Consider the following 22,457-nt stretch of genomic DNA (forward strand, 5'->3'; position numbering starts at 1 on the left):
TGCCGCTGTGAAGTGCCTCGGAATGTTTCATTACATTAAAGTCACTATTTAATAAATGTTGTGTTGCTGTACACTATTCTGGGAGTATCATCTTCATGAGTACTTCAATTCAAGATGACCCAATCCCACTTTCTTACAGCAACGAAGGATGTGCAGTAAGTTTTATCAGCATCATCCACATCCCAAGTAAAAACATTTTGAAAAAGCTAGCTGCCCACTGACACAAAATAAAACTGGGGTGAAAAGGTTATTTCACACTCATTTAAAAATAAATTATTGCAACCTTGTTGGAAAAAAAATCTGGAAAGTAAAAACAGAAAAAGTCTATGTGGGAATTTCAAACCTTTTAACTAAATACATGCCAAATTACACAATTAACAAATATTCCTAGTTCATCATTTAACATTAAAAGCAGAGTATTAATAGCTTTCAGATTACACAACTCCTCATTATGTCAGCAAAACAAAATCTAGACACTCCCAATACAAAATCTGATGAAGTAATAAGATAAATAGGATCCTGCGGCATGAGGCAAGATTCCAAGAGTTGTTGAGGCAGTGTCCAATACATCAGTCTCCTATTTCATTATTATTCTTCCTGGATTACACACGTGTACTGTGAGGAGAGGAATGTACATATTCAGCATAATTTTGTTTATTACCAATTTACAATAAAAGTGCTTACCTACTCAGCTCTTTGATAAATCTTTTCATAAAACAATCTTTTCATAAAACATTCATCGCTTTGTCAAAGGTATTTTTGTAAAATTGATTACACCTCTTGAACAACCTTAGAACCAAATATGAGAAAACACCTTTTTTTTTTTAAAAATATAAATTTAGAGTACCCAATTCATTTTTTCCAATTAAGGGGCAATTTGGCATGCCCAATCCACCTACCCTGCACATTATTTGGGTTGTGGGGGCGAAACCCACGCAAACACAGGGAGAATGTGCAAACTCCACGCAGACAGTAACCCAGAGCCAGGATCGAACCTGCGACCTCGACGCCATGAGGCAGCAGCATTTTTTGTGTTTAAAAAAGCACACTGTGCCATTGCCTTAAGATTTCTGAGAGTTTATAGACTCTACAAGACGGGATTTTTCCTGCATCGCAATAAGTGTAGCAGCAGGTATGAAAACCGGTGTTCTACCCACCGGCCGCATTAGTGGCATCGTCTGCTCCCCACTGATGAAGCATGTATGGGAAACACGACGACTCGCTGGTGGGTGGCGTCTGATTTGCCAGCCTTGCAGTGAAATCGCTTCCTCACTCCAGGTGCCATATCAAAACTACAGCCACGCACCGGTTTCTCATGTCGGCAGCCCAGGATTGCCTCAAAGAAACACCGTCCATGGGCAAGACGACAGCAGCCACAGATTTATTGATGCCTCATTGGGTTGCCTGCTTGATGTTGTGGAGGCCCCCTCATAATGACCTCAACCCATGCTCTGGCCACAGGAGCTCCAGGAGGTAACCAATCCAGCTTGGGAGGCTGGTGGCAGCAGTGGTCTGTGCTAATACAATACAGAAGAGGCGAGACATCTAGTACAGGGTGAGGATGAATGTTCCACCAGGGTATGCCAGCCATCTCATCACTCTCAACTCACAAGCCTATCAACACATGCTGCAAGCTCAAGTGACATCACCACTCACTCTCACATCCATCCAGCCTCATATCCTCTGAAATTCATGTCCTCACCCTGTCCATGACTCCACTCACCGCCCACACATCCTGGTCATCTGCCTTGGTATGCATCTTGCTCACACTCTCTTCATCCATCTTTATGCCCGATAAAGTTCGAAAACATCACAGGAAGAAGTCCCAGACCAGGGGTGATGTCGGAAATCAAGGTCCTCTCGGTTTGAAAACTGAACCACAGAGCTGGCCAGACTGGACGTGTACTTGCAGCGACAGCGAGGTCGGTGGCAAAAATCCACGAGGATCCTGCATCAGTTCATCCCTCAAACCACCAGGCTGAGTGCATTGTACTATTTTAGAATTCTCTGCCATGCATGAATTATCTCTATTTTCTTTGATTGAAACCTCAGCCAAGCACCCGACAGCCATGCCGTTAGCCCAAACCCCAATGACACCATGACAGAAGATCTGTTACAACGCTCACCCACACCCTCCACCAGCAAAGATACACACACCTCAGTGGGATCTTCTTATAGAGCAGGCTCAGAGTCACAATCTGGTGAGGACAGCGCATAATCTGGTCCACAACAGGCAGAGGCATCAGAGATCACTGTCACCGGGATGACAGGAATCTGCTGAGACAGAGTCACATGACGAGCCTCCGGGCTCGGCCCTAGATCAATGTCACTCCAGCTGTCCCTTCTCCTCAGTCAGCCAGGGGTCCTCTGGCACACATAGGGACCAGCAGATGGGCCATCCGCCCAGGTGACCTCAATCCCCTCTTCTTGTGACCCTGTCACCTCCAACTCTACAGGCTGAAGTTCCACCTGCCCTACAGCAGAAAACCCAAAGCAGAGCAGGGCTCTCCAGAGGACACTTGCCAAAATCATCCCAAACAGAGCACAGTATTCAGCAGGCTGCCTGCACCTTCATTGTGGATGTCCAGGATACACCCAGACGTAGCATTAGGGTTATGAAAATTAGAAACATTTAGCACAGCGGTGTGTTCACATGTTCACAAATGTAAATAGAATCGCACCCATTTCACCTCTCCTCTGAGTATACCTCATTTTTGTGAAGAGCAGTATTGCTGCCAGTCAGGTGTGATACATTGGTCCCTATCCCCACTTATTGCAGATGTTGCTATCATGGGCCTCTCGTCTATGTCATGTGCTTCAATAACATCAGTGTGTGGGCTTTTCCAGATTATTTTTGACAAGTGGTGCCTCAACTTTAAATGTCAAGTGTGCTTGTGGAGCAAACGTCATTCACATACTTTGCAGGGTCATGTCATGTTTATTCTTAGCTATGGAAGACCGAGGCAGAAGTGTTCTATCTCATCTCTATTCTTGAAAAGGTGGAATGTGTAGTGTACAAGGAGAGATGTGTTCACACAAAGCACCGTCATATATCATGCTGTGTCTCATGGCAGGGTTTTCATGCTATGAACCTATTGGCAACCTTCTGTGCAATACTGTCTGCCAACCTCGTTGACTGAGTGTACACCTGCTGACCTCACCAATAAGTGGGGTCACTTTGCTACCTCAAGGTGACGAAGCTCTGTCCCTCTTTGCCATAGGATTGTCCTGTCGCTCACAACCTTGAGCACCTCACCCAGCAGTTGCACGTATTACAAGGACAAGGCTCTCGGCATAAAGTGGGATACACAGCTGTGCATCCCTTCACCCGAGCACTCACCGAGCTCACTGATGCTAATTCCAAATGATGATCTCTGGCAGCAATAGAGCCGTTGAGCATGCTTTGGAATTGCGGAGTGTTGCTTTAGACAATGTTGAGGCAGCCCAGCATCCCAGAGATCAGCGGATGTCACTGTGATTGGGAAGAATACATCACAGTCAACAAAGTCATCTCTAAAGCAGCGGAACATCATTCGCTGCCTTGTTCCAAATGTGAATTGTCAGATTAACCATGTTCCACAAAGAGTGCTATCCCATTGCTTTGGATGGATCTCCTTCAGGAGCCTCGCAGATTGAAGGCATATAGCTACAAACCCACTGGGGATTGTACAACAGCTTCTGCCTCTTTAGGTTGCTGTTGCAACTGGGATGCTGGAGAGATCCTTGAAGAAGCAGCACTTTCTGATGCCGAGACACACCCCTCGAGATAGCTTTTTTGCCTCAGTAGAGGACATAGCTTTTTTGTCTCAGTAGAGGACATATGTTCCAGAGGCTTCATCATCATTCAAAAGATCAGGAGAACGCGAGCCTGATGTGTAACAATTCACTCTCATATTGAGGTGCATGGTTGAAATGCGAGGAATTGCAATGCTCGTGTACTTGTTGATCATGACAGTTTTTCCAAGAGTACTTATTGCAATGCATCATCTTCCTGGTGGTTATCACAAGGCCTTAAGTGCACACCTGCCTAGTCTCGCCCATGCTCTGGTCTCTTCCCCTCTGACATTAGCTTGCTTAAGCTCCTCCTCATTGTAAACTTAAAAATCCTCAATAAAAACTTTTTTTTTTTTTTTTTTTTAAAGAATACCCGGAGGCCTTGTTCATCATGGTCAGGGACTTCAACCAGGCCAACCTCAAGAGTGTACTGCCAAAATTCTGCCAACACATCTCCTGTCCCACCAGGGGCGCCAACATTCTTGACCACTGTTACACAAACATCAAGGGCACCTACCGATCCAACCCCCGACTGCGTTTCGGAAAATTCAGACCAGAAGATGATGTTCCTTCTCCCAGTACCCAAGCAGAAACTTAAGCAGGAGAATCAGGTTAAGAAGGTGGTGCAATGCTAGTCCAAGGCTACACGATTGCTTGGAGTCAGTCGACTGGTCCATATTCAAGAATTCAGCAGCCAACCCAAATGAGTATGCCACCACCATCACAGACTTCATTAGTAAGTGTGTAGAAGGCTGCGTGCCAAAGAAGGTAGTACGTACATTCCCCAACCGGAGACCATGGTTGAATCGGGAGATTCATTCCCTACTGAATGCCAGGTCTGAGGCATTCAAGACAGGCGACCCTGACCTATATAAGAAATTCAGGTACAACCTCCGCAAAGCCATCAGGGATTCCAAGAGACAATACCAGGCTAAGCTAGATTCTTAGACTAACGTCACAGACTCTTGGCTGTTGTGACAAGGCTTAAATCTAATAACGGGCTACAAAGCAAAGCAGAGTAGAATCTCCGGCACTAGCACATCCCTCTCCGATGAATGCATTCTATGCTCAGTTCGAGCAAGAAACCACCAAACCGTTGTCAACTGCCCCAGCAGCCTCGGACAAACCCATACCTACCGTCACAGCTTCCAAGTCAGATTGGCCTTCTTGAAAGTGAACCTTCGGAAAATGACGGGTCCTGGCAGAGACCCTGGCTATACACTCAGATCCTGCGCGGACCAACCGGCAGATGTGTTCGCAGATATCTTCAACCTCTCCCTACTACGTTCCGAAGTTCCCACCTTCTTCAAGAAGACCACCATCTTAATGGTGCCAAAGAACCACCAGGTTATGTGCCTCAATGGCTACTGTCCAGTCGCCTTGACATTTATCACTGTGAAGTGCTTCAAGAGGTTGGTCATGAGACACACCAACTCCATTGTCCCAGAATGCCTTGATCCACTGCAGTTCACATACCGCCACAGCCAGCCCACAGCGAACCCCATCTCCCTGGTCCTACACTCATTCCTGGAGCATCTCTACAACAAGGACTCCCACATCAGACTCCTATTCATTGACTACAGCTCCACTTTCAACACCATAATCTCAGCCAAGCACATATCAAAGCTCCAATACCTAGGATTTGGCTCCTCCCTCTGCAACTGGATCCTCGACATCCTGACCCATAGACCACAATGAGTAGGAATAAATAACACCTCCACAATAGTCCTCAATATCAGGGCCCCGCAAAGCTGCGTACTTAGCTCCCCTACTATACTCCCTATACACACACACGACTGTGGCAAAATCTGGCTCCAACTCCATCTATACGTTTGCTTATATGACCATAGTGGATCAGATCTCTTAACAACGATGAGTCACAGTACAGGAGGGAAATAGAGAATCCAGTGGAGTGGTGCAATGACAACTTACTCTCCTTCAACGTCAGCAAAACTAAAGAGCTGGTCATTGACTTCAGAAGCAAAATATCATATACAGCCCTGTCATTAATGGTGCCGAGGTGGAGATGGTTGACAGGTCCAAATTCCTAGGTGTGCACAACACCAAAAATCTGTCCTGATCCACCCACGGAGACGCAACAACGAAGAAAGCACAACAGCGACGATACTTCCTCAGGAAACTAAGGAAATTCGGCATGCCCACTCATCAATTTTTACATATGCACAATAGAAAGCATCCTATCTGGCTGCATCACAGCTGGTATGGCAACTTCTCGACCCAAGACAGTAAGAAACTACAGAGAGTTGTGAACACAGCCCAGTCCATCACATAAGCCTGCCTTCCATCCACTGACTGGGAAAGCGGGCTGCAGAATCAAAGACCCCTCTCACCCGGGTTATTCTCCCTTCCAACTTCTTCCATCAGGCAGGAGATACAAATGTCTGAGAACATGGGCTAACAGGTTCAAAAATAGTTTCTTCCAAGCTGTTACCAGACTTCTGAATGACCCTCGTATGGACTGAACTGATCTCTACTGAGTACTACACTCCGTATGCTTCACCCGATGCCTGTACCTATGTATTTACATTGTGTATTTATGCATGTCCTATGTTTTTTCATGTATGGAACGATCGGACTGGACTGTCTGCAGAACAATACTTTTCATTGTACCTCTGTACACGTGACAATAAATCAAATTCAATTCGAACAAGATTATTTAAGGGATGCCTGTCCTTCCCTACTTTGAACCATCCAGCACCAACTTTCTAAAAGAATTCTGAAGCTTCTCCAGTTGCTTTGGAGGACATGATCACTCTGGGGAATGTCCATGCTGCAAACAAGGAGGATAATAATAATCTTTATTAGTGTCACAAGTAGGCTTACATAAACACTGCAATGAAGTTACTGTGAAAATCCCCAATTTGTGCAACTTCGTGAAATTAGACTTGCATGAATGGGCATCATTGTTTCACTTTCCTGATTCCCTGCAGTGTCATTGAAAAGCTCCCAACATGTCTCAGCTGTGTCACTCCTCATTTGTAAAGGCACAGTTCAGTTATGAATCCCTTCAACTGCTACCCGACCTTCACCAATACATGCACCTTCTTCACACAGAGGGTAGTGGGTGCCTGGAACTCGCTACCGGAGGTGGTGGTGGAAGCAGGGACGATAGTGACATTTAAGGGGCATCTTGACAAATACATGAATAGGATGAGAATAGAGGGATACGGACCCAGGAAGTGTAGAAGATTGTAGTTTAGTCGGGCAGCATGGTCGGCACGGGCTTGGAGGGCCGAAGGGCCTGTTCCTGTGCTGTACATTTCTTTGTTCTTTGTTCCCTCCAATCCACCTGCAGCCTTCACCAGCAGAGCTTCTCCTCTTTTTAATTTTGTACTGTGCAATCACTGCAGGTTGGACAATGCTGAAAACTCTCTGCCAAACCAGCTTGGACACTCCTTGAGAGAATATGGAAACCCCTCCCATCATCCCAGAGAGTTCATATTGTCCCTTCACGGACAGCTCCATCCTCCCGCTGTATTCCTTGACCGGGAATTTCTAGTGCACATCCATTTGTTAGTCCCCGAACATTTTTGATCTCACCCCACCCCATCTTGAGGCCACTTACACAGTTAAGCATATACATCCCCATACAGTCTCAGATAGCCCACTAGTGCCCTTTCCCCATCTGTTGGCTGCAGATGTCACCCTTGACTGAGTGTGCAACCTGCAGCCCATTACAATGCCAGAAACACCACAGACCGAGGCATGTGACATTAAGATCATGCCCTGCGCACAACTGGGCATGACTGAGAATGGACTGATAAGCCCTCGCTCTGGACTCGGCAAGGACAGTCTTTTCAAGCTCAATGTAAACTGGAGTGCTTCTTCACTCAGCACTGCTCTAATCCGGCCCCTTCTGGCAATGTAGCCCCTTCTCCTGCCCAAGGCCAGTTGCCCCCTTTCCCAGGGGAGTCCTAGCCCTGCAGCCTTCTTTCCTGCCAGAGGTCAAATAACCCACTTCCGCAGAACAGACATTTTCTTTTTAAATTTAGAGTACCCAATTCATTGTTTCCAATTAAGGGGCAATTTTAACATGGTCAATCCACCCACACTGTACATCTTTGGGTTGTGAGGGCGAAACCCACACAAACACGGGGAGAATGTGCAAACTCCACACGGACAGTGACCCAAAGCCGGGATACAACCTGGGACCTCGGCGCCATGAGGCAGCAGATCTAACCACTGCGCCACCGTGCTGCCCTCCCCAGAACAAATCTAACACTGCTGCCCATCAAAAGCCACACCCGTTTACCACTGGTCTGGTGGGTGGAGACCTGCCTGTGACAACCCATTGAAAGTGATGTGGTGCTGCCTGTGAAGACTCCGCTGGTTCCTGCAAGAGCTGTGTGATGCAAGCTACGCAAACTAACCTCAAAGTCATGAGTGACATGCAGGTTGCCAGCTGCACATTTCTTGTGCACCGTTGTGAAACACCTTATTCTAATTGTCCGACAGGCCCAGACGATTTTTGGCCTTTGCATGATATTTTCCACTCCCGCCATGACGCCATTCTCCCTGCCTGCGTTTTCTCGCATATAATGAAAAACAAAAAATACTAAAATGGAAATAAGGTACCGAAATATGAAAATAGTGCGCAAAGGCTTACATCATTTTTGGACAATAGTCAAACAAAATTCAAACCAAAGCTCTTTAATGAACACACACACCCAAGGGTGTGGCTGCTGTCCAATGTCAATGGAATGAGCACACACCTTGAAAGTTATGGGGAGGAAATGGGTTTAGAAAAGGATTAATAGCTCACGCAAAGACTTTTAACAGGTGTAACTTTAACCCTAGATATCATCTGACAACTTTGGTGTCTTGGTGAATGGAAGAAATACATTTAATCTGTAGTTTAATGCAATCACATGGTGCTTTATAGTTCCTGTTAGACTACATCTAGGCCCTGTGGTACATTTCTTACCCCTCTTCCATAAAATACTAAGAGTGCTGTCCTTCTTAAGTCTACGTGAGCAAGGAAACATTCATTTACTGCCTGGTCACTTAGGGATGAAGAGAAAGCTTAGTTCGACATATGCATGCTAAGCACATGTAATATGCAATGATCATCAGTCTCCAATTGGTGCTAAAATATTTATTATTTAGAAAGAGCTTACCAACAATCATTAAAATATAAATAGTACAGGAAGCCTCTGGAGCTCGGTTTCATTTTTTAAAAGATTGCTTTAGTAGTGAAATTGGTCACCACCTGATTTAATTTAAGCTAATGGCCATCCTTACTGCTTCAAGATGAACTCACTAGATGTGCTTTTACTAATTATATATAACAATGATGTCCAACTGAATCCAAAATGTAGCTTATAATCACATGGCATTACACATGACTAAAGTTCCTGCAAAATTTATGATTCTCAAGTTACCAGTAAAGTGAAGACTTTGAACAAGTGACCCATCACCACAAAACAAATATCCATTAACTTTTAACTGCTCTAGACAGTTTTAATTTTGCTGTTCAGTTTATAATTACTGCATAGAAACATAGGAAATAGGAGCAGGAGTATGCCATTTGTCCCTTCGAGTCTGCTCCGCTATTCAATGTCATGGCTCATCCTCCAGCCCAGTAACCTGTTTCAGCTCCCATTCTCCGCCCTCCCCCCACCCACCAACATCATAGAATCCCTACAATGCAGAAGGAGGCTATTCGGCCATTGAGTCTGCACTAACCCTTCGATTGGTCACTCTACCAAGTCCATCTAGCCCTATCTCCATAAACCAGTAGTCTAACCTGCACATCCTTGGACTCTAAGGGGCAATTTAGCATGGCCAATCCACCTAACCCACACATCTTTGGACTGTGATCCTTTTAGCCCAAGAGCCAAAACTAACTCCTCCTTGAAAACACACAAATGTTTTGGCCTGGACTACTTTCTGTGGTAGTGTATTCCATAGGCTCACCACTCTCTGGGTGAAGAAACTTCTCATCATCAGTCCTGAATGATTTACTCCATATCCTTCGACTGTGACCACTGATTCTGGACTATCGGGAACATCCTTCATTACTTTCCTCCACTTTTAGCTACCCAAGTTAGTTTGCAATAATATGCCTTGCAACCTTTTGTTTGTCACCATTAGTGTATCAGGCAATTGACTATCACACACAATTTATCTGATTTACTTAAAAGGCTGCCTTTACCTCGGAATTTAATTCATTTCTGCTTTTGCAACTTGGTCCTATTTCAGTTTCTAATACAGGTCTTGCATTTGGTATAATTCTGACAGTGCAATATTATGAAAAGGTGAATAGAAAAGATCTTGCTGTGCTTAGGACATCATTAAGCAGTTAGTATTAAAACTCTGAAATTTCACCACTTAATGCGGTACTATTAACAACTATTTGAAGATGTTTAACTGGGTACATAAAGTCCAAAAGCAGACATGGTTTCCCATTTGTATTCCTGAAGAAAATAAATCCCACCGTGCTTCATGGCTGACACAATGAAAATGACATCAGATTGTACAATCAGATTTCACCGAGGAGTTTCACCTTTTCCTTACTTTAATCTTCCCAGCCTGGGAGAAGCTAAACGCTCAAGTCAGAAAGGCAACAAATTTCTACTTTTGTGAGAAAGAGAGTCACAAACCCAGCTTTAAATTCAAGTCATAAATTTCAAAGGGATGTGAAATAAACTCACTGCGTTAAGAGTGATGAACATTTAATGGGTAAAACTAGGAAAAGTAATTGTTGGCAAAATAAAAAAACAGTACTAACCCCTGAAAGGTAAATGGCAAAGTAACTACTGTCAACAAATGGATGAAAGACAATATTAAGCTAAATTAGAGAATTACACAAACGCAAGGACATGTGGAGATGCAGCAGACAGGAAGAACTATAAAATGACAAAGAGATACAAAGAAAATAATGAGATTCAAAAAAAATAAAGAAAAACTTAATAGGATTATCAAACTTAGCAGTAATATCAAACTTAGCAGTAAAAGATGCTAGAAATATATTAAAAGAACAATAATGCAGTTTGTGGGCCATTAGGACTGATACAAGTGAGACTGTAATGGATACGGCAATGGCAGGTTTGTTAACCAAATTTGTACCTACTTCACAGTAAAGGAAAAGGACAAAATATCAACAGTACAAGGAGTCGGGCAGCACAGTGGCACAGTGGTTAGCACTGCTGCCTATGGCACTGAGGAGCCGGGTTCGATCCCGGCCCACTGTCTGTGTGGAGTTTGCATTGCACATTCTCCCAGTGTCTGCGTGCGTTTCACCCCCTCAACCCAAAAGATGTGGTTAGGTGGATTGCCCCTTAATTGGGAAAAAAAATAATTGAGTACTCTAAATTTTTTTTAAAAATAAACAGTACAAGGGAGTCTAAAAGTAAGTCGAAGGGGGAAAATGGCATTGGAAAAAATAATGTGACTGAGACTGAACAAACAGACCCTGATGGTTTCTGAACCCGGGTATTAAAATAGGTGAGAAAACGGTCTTTGGATTGGAAAATGCAAAAGGCATTCTATTATTTTAAGAGGGACGGACAGTTCTAGGGCAATTAGTGGAATCTATAATCAGGGATGGAGTGCCTGAGTACTAGAGTATGAGGTAATCAAAGAGAAGCAGTATAGATTGTGATGGATAAACCATGAAGGGAAGGCTTACTCAGTAGATTTAAAAGAGTCAGGTATTTCAAAAAGATTACGAAAGGAGGACAAATAAAATGCATTAATAAGTATGGAATTCCCATTATTAAGGATCCTCTTGAATATTAATGGTCTCTTAAAACCGAAGGATAAGTCTGGCAAACTGCTCCAAAAAATAATCTTTTCTATGTGGACTGCCACAAGGCACCGACTTGTGAAAGCATTAACAAATATTAATGAAAATGTTTACAGTTCTCGCACCAGCCATTTTTCTGCTTCTTTAGGATACCAATTTGGTTCAGAATAGTTTTATGCCCTAGATTTGTAGCAATAACAAACTCATCTGACATGCAACTCTTGCAGCAAGACAAGAAGTACTCTGTCCACTACAAATTCAAACCCAATTCCCACAGATGAAAATAGAAGTCTCCAAGTTACCATGTCACCCACATTATTATTATATATTAAAAACCACTGTCTGATTGAAAACCACGGCTTCTGTATAGATCAAAGAAAACTGTAGATCTTACAGTCGGTGGTATAAGTCAGCACAGACCTACGCAGAACATACTGACTCAAACTATCCATGTGCAATCAAAACGTCTTTCTGCATCTGGTTGCTGGAGTTCAAAGTTACAACATGGTTTGGTACGCTCCAGATGCAAACAGCGAAAATATTAAGTGACAGCAAAGAAGTTTATTTCTGTTACTGCTTTATATCAGTTCCTACATGAGGGAGAGCCAAACTAAACTGGTCAAGTGATTTTCTACTGAGCTGGTTGAACTACACGTTAAGATCAAGAATCTCAGAAGTTTCATTGTTGTAGTCAAGAAAACATTGTTGTGGAATTTCTAGTCTTGCCCGAAATACGATTGCCACATGGTCCTTATTGCGAAATCCCACCTCACCATCATCTCTTCGAACACTTCATCTCATTACATCACCTTAAGAAAAACATGTTTGCTTTTACCTTCATACCCTATAACCCCTCTATATCCCTTTTCTTTCTTCAACCTCTATGGAGCAACCCTCAACCCGAGTGATCACAATTTACAGATCAACACATTACGCTCTCCTCTGATTCCATTGTCCTCCCGTCTCCTCTAAAGCTCTCGTCTCCATACACATGACCCCCCCCCTAAATTATTCATGGCTAATTCCCAAACCTTGCTATCTCCATGTCTTCTCTACTCCCACGGTCTTGATCATAGATTAAGTAATCTCCAATTACTTGTTGTATCTCATCACCCACATCTTCTACTGCCTTCCAATTCTACTTTTATTTCATTTCAACCATGGAAAGCCAACTCTCCCAAGTCATTCACAATAGCACATTCAAGTTGCTGACTGCCATGACCTTAAATGCACTACAATACTTCTGCAGCTGTCAACCCGTTTTGTCATGCCTTCATCTCTAACTTTGATATCTTTATACTCAATAAAACCTTTAATCTCTCCCATACCAACCAACCTCTACCATGAATGCCTCTGCTCTTCAAATCCAAGTGATTCAAACTCAAGCTCACCTCATGCACTCCTGGTTTTGCAACCCATCACCAGATCTGCTGGGCACATCAAGCCTCACTCGCCTCCGTCAAAACCCACTTTGCCAGGATCACACTGGAAAGTTAAAATAATCCAATTGCTTTTCTCTACATCAATCATCTCTCTGTATTCTTAACTCCTACACCCCACAGAAGTGCAAGGAACCCATGAACTAATGAATTACGTTGAAACAACAATTATCATCCATTTAGCATCTCTGCTGCTTCTTCCCCACCAAACCTTCCCATCTCCTGCCCAGGCCTGAACCCATGTCTTTCTCTAGTTTCTGTGCTATTTTCCTATGCCCTCGGAGTTCATCTTGTCCAAGAGACCCATTTCCTACTTCCTTGATCCCATACTTTCTAAACTGATGAACCACAACTTTTTCTCCTGGTCTCATGGATGGCTGACATTGCAAATAATTCACTCCTCAGGTTAGCGGCTGGTTTAGCACAGTGGGCTAAATACCTGGCTTGTAATGCAGATTAAGGCCAGCAGTGCGGGTTCAATTCCTGTACGAGCCTCCCCGAACAAGCGCCAGAATGTGGCAACTAGGGGCTTTTCACAGTAACTTCATTGAAGCCTACTTGTGGCAATAAGCGATTATTATTACAAGCTCCCTCCATTTCAAAACTGCTGGCATCAACAACCTCATGAAAGAACCCCACTCATCCCCCCAACCTTGCAAACTACTGCCCAATCTACAACCGTTTCCTGCCTCCCAAATCCATGCTTATCTTTCTGCAAATCCATGTATTAATCTCTCTAAACAGATTTCATAGCACTGTAATATCTGGTATTGAAGTTACAAATTACTTTCTATAGCTGCAATTGTTCTTCTCAACCGCTGTGGTTTTTGACACAACTAATGACACCAGTAGCCCTCTCCAAAGCCTCCTACATGGCCCAGCTCAATGTGATTTCCCTTCCTCATTTCCACTTTTACCTGTACAATAGTAGGTGGTGCATCTCCAGCAATAGCCTCCCCTCTGACCCAGCACTGTTACCTTTGGAGTCCCTCAAGAATCCATGATGAGCTTTCATCTCTTTCATAGCTATATACTACTCCTTGGTGGCATGATCCAAAAACATGGACCCAACTTCCACATGTATGCTGAAAATATCCAGGTCTATCAACTTAACCATCTGATATCTAGTCTTGAATAAGGTGAGACACAAAGGTCGCCTACTTACTGAAACTCTCATCCTTGCAGGCTCAACTATTTCACCTGCTTGGCCTCCTTCCTCCCCAAGTTTCAGTTCATCCAAAACTACTACCTGTATCCTGTTCCACAATAAATCCTTGCTCACCTCATAACTCCTGTTCTGGGTGACAAACATCAACTCCTAATCTCCTACATCCTTCACTTTAAAATTCTAACTTCATGCAAGACAATGCCCCCATCTCATTCAAGACAAAATAACAGTTCTAATCCCTGCCTTTGGAAAGTAATTTTACCTATACTTATGAGTGCATGCAAACCCAATCGACAGCTGTTTGATCTGCACCAGAACAATTGTCCATGATGAATTGAGATTAAACTACACATTTGAGGAGGATTAAATGTTGATTATACGACAGGAACACAAATACATACATAAACAAACTCTTTCAGGTCCATCATTAAAAATGTATTGTTTATTTGAATAATCTTAATGTCTTATTCATATCATTAATTGCATTCCCAAGCATCCATATTAATATATTATAGCTTTCCACTACTTAATTATTCTAAAGTATTTGCTAGCGCTCATTAATCCATGACCAAAAACAAATCAGTTGTTTCTGCATTTAGTAGATTCTTCATTCAAAATTATTTTTAGGTAAAAAGAAAAAAAACATTTTAATGTCAAAACACGTCCAATATTCATTGTGGACCAAATTAGCAGAATAGGTAACAGGCTCCAAAATACACTGGCATTTTTCAAATGTATGTTCTTTTTTTCTTATGCTTTAATAAGGTGTAATTTTGCAGTATCACGCTTACTGAGCACAGATGCAAAGATGTTAATAACAGTGAATGAGACACATCTATTTTAAAGACAAGGAAACAAATCAAAGCACATGTAATGCCTCCTTTTACATCATAACATTTCAGAAATAAAACCTACAAGTTTTCAATTGTGTTGAGTGCAGATGTTCAGAAACCAAAAATAAGGGCAAATAAAGGATTCCTCAAGGAATCAAATATAAGAAATGTGTATTCTAAACATCATTTAGCTGCTCCAAATAGTGCTTTTTTACAAAATTTGCAACATTTAATGCATTATGTATAGCCAGATGCCAAATTCACCAAGAACAGCAGACACAAGCCAATGCCCATTAAGCAGCTGGTGGGGCAAGATATTTTTAATGCAATTCTTCAGTTTGTTTGTAAAAATCCAGCGCAACAGAAACAAGCATAAATACATTTGCAGTCATTGGTTTACTAGTTTGATCACTGATCTTTAACCTAGTTTGAAGATGCAATCTTAACATTATGTTACTCCAAACCACTTAACAAATGTTTAATAAGGTTTACCTCTTAGATGACAAGGCATTATCACATCAAGTATTAAATTGTTTAATAATTGCAAAGAAGGCTATTGTAACAGTGGCACAACATGTTTTATACCAAGTGTTAGGACAATGAATGTGCAGCGTTCTCAATAGTCAAAGTGGGTGTCCCACCCAGGGAGAGAATAATTAATTATGCCTAATAAAAGCAAATTTCCTATCAGCCAATCACAGAGTAACACTGAAGAATGTCAGCCACTGGAAGGCAGTCTTGAATAATGCAGAAAGAGATTCTTTCCACCTCTGAAAGCATGCGGCTCTGCCCCAGAGAATCGCAGCCAAGATTAGTGAAATTGAAATTGTTGGGGAAGTCTGAATGCCTAGCAGTCAAGGCAGGCACAGAACCTAGGCTTTCTAGTCAACAAGCAAACGCTATTTTGTAATTACAAAAAAGTGGGCTGCACGGTAGCACAGTGGTTAGCACTGCCACTTCACAAATCCAAGGTCCCAGGTTCGATTCCTGGCTTGGGTCACTGTCTGTACGGAGTCTGCACTTTCTCCTTGTGTCTGCGTGGGTTTCTTCCGGGTGCTCTGGTTTCCTCCCACAGTCCAAAGATGTGCAAGTTAGGTGGATTAGTCATATTAAATTACCCTCAAGTGTCCAAAAAAAGGTAGGTGGGGTTACTGGGTTACAGGGTGGAGGTGTGGCCTTAAGTAGGGTGCTCTTTCCAAGGGCCAGTGCAGACTCGATGGGCCAAATGGCCTCCTTCTGCGCTGTAGATTCCATGATTCTATGACTGAAAATAAATCCTAAAAGTATTTTAATGGAGAATTTAAAATTACTTTTACCTTCTAAATAAAGTACGCACTGGGAGAGGGACAGAAAACTTCACTGCTGGTTCCTTTTAAAAAAAAAATTCTCAAAATGACTATGTTCTTTAAGACAGTGTAAGATAGTTAATACACCCCCTCCAATAGGACCAAAGTTGGCTTCTGTTTTGATAGTGTTTTACTCTCGTGCAACCAGTACACAGCAAAAAGTTCTTCTTAATTATTTTTTAAAAAATTAGATTCCTTATGTTTCTACCCAGCCACCCAGAACACTGAGAATGTATTCAGCGGCTATTATTCTTAACAAAACATTTTTTTGCAAGAGGATCGGAGTAACCTGCCATGAGTAGCAAGCATAAACTCACTGGCACAATTTTCAGGGGTATAACCAATGCATAAATCTTCAACAGTACTTTGGAGATATTACAAATTGTAATCAATGAACTCGAAACGCCATTTGACATTGAACTAAGCCATGCAGAGCAAGAACATGCCAAGTTTAATCTGCTTGGTCGCACCAGGTTAATGGTGAAGATACTGCAACTGACTTCAGCATCCCTGATTGGGAAAGAGTGAAACAATGCTGCCAGCTATTCCACTCCTAATCGCTGTTCAGCCACTATCAATAGAAAACGGGTATTATCAGAAGCAGCTGTAATAAATACACCCTGTGGTGAATATGTCAACATTAACAGAGGTTCACACCTAATAAATGACCATTTGGGTGTGGCAATGTAGAATTGCACCAAAGCAAATTTATTGTAATGTTTCATCACATTACATTCCTATTAAGACATTTAACAACAAACTTTTTTAAAAATCTTTTTATTGGCATTTTCAAAATTATATATATTGCTGTTCGTTTTCACTTATTGTACAGTCACAAAGGTTCCTTCTTAGGTTTTTCTATTTACAGTCTATTGCTGTCTGGCTGGCTTAGCCTACAATCCTCCCTATCGCCCCCCCCCCCCCCCCCATTCCAGCTCCTCTCTCCTTGACCCCCCCCCTTTTTTACTGCTGTTCCCCATTTTTTCTTGATGGGTTTTGCTCCTCACCTTGTTCCCCCCCCCCCCAAAAACTCCCCGGTCCTCCCTCGCTTTCCTCTTTCTATCGTGTCCTGGCTATTTATTTATTTATGTGTTGGCCACTCACGCTCCTAAGGAAATACAATGCCATTCCTTCGCTGTCACTGGGTCAAAATCGTGGAACTCCCTCCCGAATAGCACGGAGAGAGAGTACCGACACCAGATGGATTGCAGTGGCTCAGGGAGGCAGCTCATCACCATCTTCTCAAGGGCAATTAGTGACAGGCTAGCCAGTGACACCCACATCCCATAAATTAATTTTTAAAATGCATGAGCATAGTATCACACACTCAAGAATTCCACAGCCAATGACTTTCCAAGAAGACATCATTGTTAATTTAGGTAAATGCAGCAGTCATCGAGCACCAAACAGCTAATGAAAAGAGCTGGCCAATAATTTTTTCTTTGGTGTTGTTGGGTGAGGGGTGACAGCCAGGGTTTCATGAAAACTCCCTGTTGATCTTACAAGAACACTGAAACGTCTTATATTACACATCTAAAACCTGGGGTGGGAATTCAAACTACAACATTCAAGACTGAAAAATTGTCCAGTAATGTCCAATTAGGGCAAGTCTAAATCCAGTAAATTACCTCTCAGCCTCCTGTCAATCATCAGCAAAGTGATGGAAGATGTCATTAACAGTGCTATCAAACCTGCTCACCAACTCCCAAGTCTTGTTTTTGCTAGAGGCACATGGCTCCAGGCCTCATTGCAGCCTTTGTCCAAACATGGATAAAAAGCCGAACTCAAGGAATGAGGTGAGAGTGACTGCCCAGGACACCAAAGCCACGGTTTACTATGGTATCAAGGGGCCCTAGCAAAACTGAAATAAATGCGGATCTGGAGGTAAACCATCTACAGGTTGAGACATGCCTGGCACAAAGGAAGGTCAATCATCTCCACTCTGGGGCATCACTGCAAGAATTCCTCACAGTAGTGTCCTAGGCCCAACTACCATCAGCTGCTTCATCAATGACCTGCCTCCCATCATAAATGGAGACGATTGCTGATGACTGCATAATGTTCAGCATCAATTGAGACTCATCAAATACTGAAGTAATGTAGCAAGACCTGGACAATATCCAGGCTTGGGCTGACAAGTAGCATATAACCATTCGCAACACACAAGTGTCGGTTCAAGGCCATCTCCTACAAGAGAAGATCTAACCATCGTCTCTTGACATGCGATGACATTATCATCACTGAAACCCCACTATCAACATCCTGAGGGTTACCATTAATTAGAAACGTAACTGGACTAGCCATATAAATACTGTGGCTACAAGAGGAGGTCAAAGGCTAGGAATCCTGTAGCAAGTTAACTCACCTTCTGACTCCCCAAAGCCTGCCCACCATCTACAAGTCACAAGTCAGCAGTGTGATGGTATACTCCCCACTTGCCTTGATGAGTGCAGCTCCAATAGCACTCAAGCTCAACATCATCCAGGGCAAAGCAGCCTATTTGAATGCTACTACCCCTTCCACAAACATTTAATCCCTCTGCCAATGATGAAACATTGGAAGCAGTATGTACCTATCTGTATCTGTATGTTCCTACAGATGTACTGTAGGAACTCACCAAGGTTCCTTCAGCAGCACTTTCCAAACCCACAACTACCACAATCTAGAAGGACAAGTGCAGCATAACACCACCACTATAGAACATACAGTGCAGAAGGAGGCCATTCAGCCCATCGAGTCTGCACCAACCCACTTAAGCCCTCACTTCCACCCCATCCCCGTAACCCAATAACCCCTCCTCATCTTTTTGGACACCAAGGGCAATTTAGCATGGCCAATCCACCTAACCTGCACATCTTTGGACTGTGGGAGGAAACCAGAGCACCCGGAGGAAACCGACGCACATACAGGGAGAACGTGCAGACTCTGCACAGATAGTGACCCAGCAGGGAATCAAACCTGGGGCCCTGGTGCTGTGAAGCCACAGTGCTATCCACTTGTGCTACCCTATCAGCAAGATCGTCTCCAAGCCACAATAACATCCTGACTTGCAGTTATGTCAACATTGTCCACTGGACTCTGGGTCACTGAAGGTGATATTTAGACAGAAGGCCAAAAACATGGTCAAGGAGATAGTTTTTAAGGAGGAAAGAGGGGTGCGGAGGAGTTTAAGGAGGGGGAATTCCAGAGCCCAGGCAAATGAAGGCACAAACACCTATGATGGAAGGATTAAAATCAGAGGTGCTCAAGAGGCTAGAACTAAAGAAGGAGTGGTGATATCCAGCCAGGGTTGTGGTGCTGGAGGAGATATAGAGCAAGGGAGAGGGCGGCGCCATGGCGAGACTTAAAACTGGGATACAATTGCGTACAATCCAATTAACTCTATCTCTGCACGTGGATTTTTTTTTAAAGAATTAACCGCTAGGCGGTAACACAGGAATTCGAAAAAAAAACCTGATAACTGCAGCTGTAAAGAACACAAAACTAGTCTTATAAATTTACGAAAATGACAAGCAGAAAAAGACCAGCTGAAGAGTTCACCTGTTTGTCACTACTTAATCCTATTGCCAGTCAGATTAAACCACTTTAAAACAAATCTGATGGAAGTAACATCAGGCATACCTATTTATTAATGACAAACGAATTCAACAACGTGGGTTGCTCATGCAACTTCATTATTCATTTTGTGGATATAATTTCGAGACACAGTCTACAATAGTGCGCAACAGGTTATGAATTTAGTGGACACTTGAGAAAGAAAAGTAACAGAGCAGACGCTGGCAGGAACTGAAGTGAAAGAACGCTTGTGGGAGTTGGCACATTCCCCATGTCATCTGACAGGCAAAACGATGTGAGAGAAGCAGCAAGTGTATACTTAAAAATAAAATCCGAATAATCAAATGCTCACTGATAAGTGGAGAAAAGGACGGCTGGAAGTGACAACCAGTGTGTCTCCCCGGTCCCTCTCTATTAGGAAAACGCCGTCGATAGAGAAAAGGGGGAATGGAATGGGTGTTCCCGCCGTCACCATTTACTCACGATTTCAAAGTTCACATTCAAACATTAACCCGGCTCGGAACACCAACCGCTGCCGACAACGCGGAGTTTCCAGCCGCTTCCTTTCCCAAAGGCCCAGCCAGAGAGCCGAGGCCCAGGCGCACTCACCGTCCCAGGGCCGCCATCGCCCGCCGGCCAATCCTCCAGTGAACCGACCGCCTGGGGCGGGAGGGGGTGCTCCCCTTTCAAAAGCTCTGGGTTTTTTTTTTTTAAACTCACCTGGACTTGAGGTAACTTTGCTTCCGGCTCTCGCCCCCGACCCGGCCTCTCTGCTCACCGAGCCCGAGCTCCAGTGAACGAACCAGCCCAACAAGCCGGCCCCGCCAACTGACGTCAGGCGCCACCTCCCACACAGAGATAATCCAGTGTCAGCACTGGCTGTGGATAGGGAATCAGCACTGGATACGGAGAGTGCCTGCGCTCGATATAGAGGGAGGGGGGAACACTGGATATGAAGTGGTGTGAGCAGAGTTTGCAGGGAGTCTTCACTGAATACAGGGTGTTTCAGCACTGTATACAGGGAGTGAGCACTGGACATAGGGGTGTCAACACTAGATACAGGGTATGTCAGAACTGGAAATTGGGAGTCAGCACTGGATACAGGGCGTGTCAGTACTGGAAATCATAGAATTTACAGTGCAGAAGGAGGCCATCGGCCCATCAAGTCTATGCGGGCTCTTGGAAAGAGTACCCTACCCAAGTCCACACCTCTACCCTATCCCCACAACCCAGTAACCCCACCCAACACTTAAGGTCAATTTTGGACACTAAGGGCAATTTAGCATGGCCAATCCACCTAACCTGCACATCTGTGGGACTGTGGGAGGAAACCGGAGCACCCGGAGCAAATCCACGCACACACGGGGAGAACGTGCAGACTCCACACAGGCAGTGGCCCAAGCCGGGAATCGAACCTGGGACCCTGAAGCTGTGAAGCAATTGTGCTAACCACTATGCTACCGTGCTGCCCCAAATGGAGAATTGCCAGCGTTGGATATGGGATGGGGTGTCAACACTGTATACAGGGTTGTCAAAACTGGATATAGGGATCAGTATTGGATTGAGAAGGTGTTAGCACTGGATATGAGAAGTGCCCACACTGGATATAGGGATCAGCATGGTGTATAAGGTGTGTTCGCAGTAGATACAGGGAATGTCACCACTGAATTATAGAGATCAGCACAGTGTGTAGGGCATGTCCGCGTTGGATACAGGGATTTTGGCAATGAATACGTGGAGTGTGGGTGCTGGAATGGGGGGAGTTTCATCACTGAATATGTGGTGTCAGCAGTGGTTATGATGGTGGCAGCAATGGATACACGGGTGTCAACACTGAGTCAGCCCACAAGCTGGGCCGAAGGGCCTGTTTCCATGCTGTAAACATCTATGACTCTAAGGATACGGGGAGCATCCACACTGGATACAGGGAGTGTTTTGCACTGGAAATAGGGAATCAGCACTGGATATGGGGAGCGTTGCCACTAAACATGAGGGGGTCAGCACTGGATATGAGGGGTGTGAGCATTGCATATAACGAGCTTTCACTGGGCACGGGGTGTGTCAACACTAGATATGAGGGAGTGTCAGCACTGGATATAGCGAGTATCAGAACTGGATATAGGAGTGTCAGCACTGGATTCAGTCAATGTTAGTGCTGGATATGGGATGTGACTGCTTCTATATGGAGAATGCCAGTGCTAGAAACAAGGAGTGATGGTACTGAATATGGAGATTATCAGCACTGGATACAGAGGATATCACCATTGGATATAGGCAGTCAGCATTGAGTTTAGGGAACATCAGCACAGTTTCCAGGGAGCTTCACTACAGGCTCCAGGGAGTGTCAACACTGGATTCAGGGAGAGTCAGCACTGGAGAGTGTCAGCATTGGAAATAGGGAGCTGGGTTCTCCAATTCTGGGGCTATGTCCCCATGCCGGTGTGGGAATGGTGGGGATTTACACCAAAAACAATGGCGCAAAAAGGCCACCGATTCTCCGTTTTGCTAAGGGCTAGCATGCCGGCATTGTAGAGCACCCAGCTCTAGCTGCCGATATGGCCCGGAGAATTTGCC

General features: G+C 43.9%; 1 protein-coding gene across 12 annotated transcripts in view; it reads right to left on the minus strand.

Moving 5' to 3' along the window:
• The window catches only part of clip1a (CAP-GLY domain containing linker protein 1a), a 282,555-nt gene extending 261,751 nt beyond the window's left edge, over positions 1 to 20,804 (minus strand). For 3 of the 12 annotated variants that reach the window (XM_072495392.1, XM_072495407.1, XM_072495383.1), the window contains exon 1: positions 20,604 to 20,795. The gene's annotated coding sequence lies outside the window, so the exon portion shown is untranslated. Of the gene's footprint in view, positions 1 to 20,603 lie in introns of all 12 variants that reach the window. The other 9 variants (XM_072495469.1, XM_072495451.1, XM_072495443.1 and 6 more) reach the window with 6 other exon arrangements.
• Between the last annotated feature and the right edge of the window lie 1,653 nt (positions 20,805 to 22,457).

This window comes from Scyliorhinus torazame, chromosome 1 (assembly GCF_047496885.1).
Source record: "Scyliorhinus torazame isolate Kashiwa2021f chromosome 1, sScyTor2.1, whole genome shotgun sequence".
In the NCBI taxonomy this organism is placed as follows: domain Eukaryota; kingdom Metazoa; phylum Chordata; class Chondrichthyes; order Carcharhiniformes; family Scyliorhinidae; genus Scyliorhinus; species Scyliorhinus torazame.